Source organism: Engraulis encrasicolus, chromosome 1 (genome assembly GCF_034702125.1).
Source record: "Engraulis encrasicolus isolate BLACKSEA-1 chromosome 1, IST_EnEncr_1.0, whole genome shotgun sequence".
Lineage (NCBI taxonomy): Eukaryota > Metazoa > Chordata > Actinopteri > Clupeiformes > Engraulidae > Engraulis > Engraulis encrasicolus.
In genome coordinates this window covers 30511396-30516395 of record NC_085857.1, presented here as the reverse complement: position 1 = coordinate 30516395, position 5000 = coordinate 30511396, and the positions used below count along the sequence as shown (strand labels likewise).

The window sequence follows — 5000 nt, the reverse complement described above, 5'->3', positions numbered from 1 at the left end:
GGCCTAATTGCATGCAAGCTCACAGGCGTTCTGGTGGCTGGTGTGCCTGAGTGACCCAGTGAAATACTCTTAATTAATTTGAGATTAATAATCACCCGCCCGCAAATCCTTAAATCACATAGAGGTCGCAGACTGCAGTCAAGTCCAGCCAAGCCTCGTTGTCTTCTCCATGGCCGTAGACACATATGAGGTAAGGGAGGTCCGTACCTCCCTTATTTGTAGAGAAACCAATATTTTTCATACATGAAAAAGGGGATCTTCTCCATTGTCCGCCATTTTGAATTTCCAGAAATCTTTTCAGCTGCAAAACTGTAACTGTAAACTGTGGTCATACTAGTAAATATTAGTTCATTATTCAGCAAATATTCACGAAAAGACCAAAAGTGGCATAAGACAGCATAGTTTCAATGAGCCACATAGTTACAATTGATACTCCGGGCAACATCCTACACAGTGCACCTTTGAAACATTTCTGGCGCGCTGCGAGTGCACTATGGACCTCCCTTATTTCAAATTCCTGGCTACGGCCATGGTCTTCTCTTCTTCCTCTCTCCCTTTCTTCTGACACTGTCTTTCTTGCTTTCTCTCTTTCGGTCTCTCACACTTTCTCCATCTCTCTTTTCTTCTCTCTGTTTGTTTTCTTTTCATGGCTTTCCCACTTTGTTCTTTCTTTTGTCCTCTATCTGCCTTCATTTCTATCGGCCCCTTTTTTGTTTTTGTCTCTCTCTGTCGCTCTCGCTCTCTCGTTGTCTCTCTCCCTCTTTTTTTCTCACTACCAATAGAAGTGAATGTAAATGTGTCAGTGCACGTGTGCAACAAGGTCAGTGTGTGTGTGTGTGTGTGTGTGTGTGTGTGCGTGCGTGTGCGTGTGCGTGTACGTGTGTGTGTGTGAGGTGTTTTGATATGTGCATAGATGTAGTGCACCGCCTAAAACCATCAGATCTCCCGTTGCATCAGTGTTACGTATATCAGACGTTATTATCCTCTCGTGCACAGCAGGCTATGACCCTGTCCTCCAGGACTCAGCTCCCAAACTAGCAGGAACAAAGCCCCAGACCACATCCACATCCACATCCACATCCATTCCACACCCACTAGCCCTAAACCCCACATGAAATGAGCCATGATTGCCTACTATGCCCTTTCATGTGGACCGACATACATACACACACACATGCACGCACGCACGCACGCACGCACGCACGCACGCACGCACGCACGCACGCACGCACACACACACACACACACACACACACACACACACACACACACACACACACACACTATACAATATATATAGTATATGGTACTAAGTTGAAGCTTCTGAATCCAGACTGTTTATCAATGCATACACACAGACGCACACACGCGCGCGCGCACACACACACACACACACACACACACACACACACACACACACACACACGAGAGTCTTCAAAGACAGGGAGTGTATGTGTGTGTGTGTGTGTGTGTGTGTGTGTGTGTGTGTGTGTGTGTGTGTGTGTGTGTGTGTGTGTGTGTGTGTGTGTGTGTGCGTGCACGCTTGTGCGTCTGTGTGTATGCAGTGATAAACAGTCTGGATTCAGAAGCTACAACTTGGTAGTTATGTAACTACTTAGTAGTTATGTGTCTGACCATGTGAGCGAGTGTGTGCACAAGTGTGCGTGTGTAAAACTTTTTTTGGAGCACCTACTTAAGGTCTGAGACCAGGAGGGACATTGCCTTTGTAGATCAAAGCCACTTACCATGTGTATGGCGCGCGAGAGAGAGAGAGAGAGAGAGAGAGAGAGAGAGAGAGAGAGAGAGAGAGAGAGAGAGAGAGAGAGAGAGAGAGAGAGAGAGAGAGAGAGAGCTTAGTGCAGAGGCTGAATTTCATTCAAGTTCTTTTTTTTTCTTGAAGCGATGTGCTATGATAATTGATGCTTAGAGGTGATAAGTGTGTGTGCGTGCGTGTGTGTGTGTGAGTCTGTCTTTGATAGTGTGCCTGTGCGTGTGTGTGTGCTTGGATATGCGTGCATGTGTATATTTTTCTGTTTCTTTCTTTCTTTTTGTAATACAGAAATATGTGATACAGTATGTGTGTTACCGTCCCCCCCATCAACATTAACGTTCACAAGGGACAACAGACATACCTGCAGCTAATCGTCTGGCAGGTTAACTCATTGAGTGCCAGTCATTTTCAAATTCAGACCAGGGGGTTGCCAGGCTTTTTTCAACTTTTGAGTGTTTTTTCAAGAGCCATGAGAAATTGAATTCTTTGTCCATGTGAACAACAAACACACCAGATTAACTTGTTAGGCCCCATCCCCCATAAAAAAAACGTAACTGACTTGATATGAAGTCTTTGGTACTGTGCCATACATTCTGAAAAGACTCGTTTTCAAGTCCATGGCACTCAAAGAGCTACAAGGATGTATTTTACTGGCCAGGACATAATTAGGACGCACACAACCCTCATGAACAACTGAATTAACTTTATTTTCGGTGGGGAGGGAGAAGAGAGGTGTGGAGCGTTAGTAAACCTCCCTCCGATAGCCTCATACAGTGTCGATGCCGTTGGGCTGGGGGACTGGTCCTTTAATCCAGCGGTATCGTACTGTGCCTCCAATTTCGTAACCGATGTAGTTGACGAGGTTGCACGTTCACAGCCCCGAGGGGAACCAACAGGTGCCAGATAACCTCCGTCACACGTGTGTGTGTGTCCACACATTTTACATTGTGACCATGTATCACTGTATACAGTATTTTCAGCTCCTGTAGCTATGTATCTGCTGCAGTGTGTGTCACCATCTATTCTGTGTCTTTTTCCGCTTTGTTGTCTTGTTTGTTTGTTTGTTTGTGTGTGTAATTGTGGGCGTGAGTGCAAGGCTGTCAGAAGACATTAGTGCTGCTCTGACGCTAATTGGTTGTGTCTGGGCTGTGGCTGGAACCATCCCACAGGACACTCCTGACACAGATGACACAGGACAGACATGTGGTTTGCAGAGGAGATGGGAGACATCCAACACTCAGTCAGTCAGTCAGTCATTTAGAGTGAGCTGCTCTGCTCAGTGGAGACTCACACATACGTAGACACGCTTGCACACACACACACACACATACACACAAACACACACATACAGGGCCGCTGACAGCTTTGGTTGGGCCCATGAAAAAGTCATCTGAATGCCCCCCCCAACCAATACATTCAATTAAATGAGGGCCCAATTATGCCCAATTATTACTATGCACAACGTCTGTGGCTCTTCTCCACATCTTCAGCATGACTCAGTGAAGCAGTGTTGCCGACGTAGATAATAATAATTGTATTAAATGATAACTAAGTCTCTCTCTCTCTCTCTCTCTCTCTCTCTCTCTCTCTCTCTCTCTCTCTCTCTCTCTCTCTCTCTCTCTCACACACACATACACACACAAATTGTATTTATTTGTTTGCTTAGGCTGACACAGTAAATTAATTTATCTGTGTCTGCTTTGCGCTTGGTGCCTTGTTGTGGATGTCTAGAGTCGATGTGTCTGAGTGAGATGTTGATTGTGTATCTGAGAGAGAGAGAGAGAGAGAGAGAGAGAGAGAGAGAGAGAGAGAGAGAGAGTGTGTGAGTGTGGCTCCTCAGTTGTCAGACGTCTTCATCATCCGTCTCCACTGCAAATCACATTACACGGCCACTGAATATTAATTGCACAGCTTTAGATACAGAGGGGAGGAGGAGATGGGGGTGGGTTTGCAGGGGGTGGTTAGGGGATTGAGCGAAGAGTGAGAAAATAGGAGGAAGGACTGAAAAAGGTTATGAATAAGATAGCACAGAGAAAAAATTAGAGAAAAGGCATTGTAAAGAGAGGCTTGGGAAGTAAAGAAGGGAAAGACTGTCGAAAAGGAGAAAGGGATAATGAGGGAGAGAGTGAGATTGAGAGTGAGAGAGAGAGAGAGAGGGGGGGTGTAGAGACAGAGAGAGACAGGGACAGAGAGAGTGCATGTGGGGCCGGATTAAGATGGCCCGGGGCCCGTAGGCTACAGGTTGCGATAGCCCCCCCACAGAAAAAGAAATCATGACACAAATGACATAAATGCATGTTTTGTTAAAAACGAAAGTTCGGGAGAAGCCTAATAAAATTTGACAGGTCTAAATTAACACCTGCACTCTATTCCCTGCTCGTCTGTCATTCGTCTATTTTCGGCGTGTTAAAACCGGCACGCCTAACTATCCACCTGATTCTCATTCTCCGCTCAGCCACCGTTTGATTCGTAAGTGCAATGACAGCTGGCAGGCACACCCTTCAATTATCTACCCCGCATTTATTCCCTGCTTTCTCACTCGTACCCACCATCCACCCCAATCACGCCCTATCTACGTCATCACGATCGTTTTATCCAGGATTCCGCCCTCGCTCCTCCTCAGTTCTGCTCACACTCCCAATAACCGACCATTACATTACATGACATTGCATTTGGCAGACGCTTTATAACCAAAGCGACTTTCAAAAGAGGACATAATCAAGCCAACATCACAAGCATATACAAAGTGCACAGGAGATATACAGAACAACAAGTGCAGTTGCAAAGAGGGGTTAGTTTTTTTTGTTTTGTTTTTTTTGTTATAAAGAAAAATATAGCAAAATACACTTACTGGCTGCAGTCACGTGTACTCTTGCTTTGTCTAGTGAAGCAGGCTTATGCAGGGAGTGTTCGCTCAGAGTTGCACATATTCTTGGGCGCAGATATTGTCCGAGCTCTCAGTCGGAGCCCCGTACTCCCAGCTGGCAGTAATCCAGCACCATGGCCAGCGACCTTGCCCAATACCCTATTTTGCTTTTAACCTATGCTCCTCGAGTGCAGTTGGTCCAGCCACCCCGTAAAGCAGTGGTCACCAAACTTTTTATGCCCGAGATCCCCAACCTCTGCCTAGATGGCAAGCAAGATCTACCTCTTGAAGCGTTATTATCAATATCAGTAATTGTAGTGCTATGAGAGTCAATGTGATGGCTATGATATTGAACATGGTCAT

At 45.8% G+C, this 5000-nt stretch overlaps 1 protein-coding gene across 1 annotated transcript in view; it reads left to right on the top strand.

Moving 5' to 3' along the window:
• The window catches only part of cfap58 (cilia and flagella associated protein 58), a 147988-nt gene that overhangs the window by 142143 nt on the left and 845 nt on the right, over positions 1-5000 (top strand). The window lies entirely within an intron of this gene.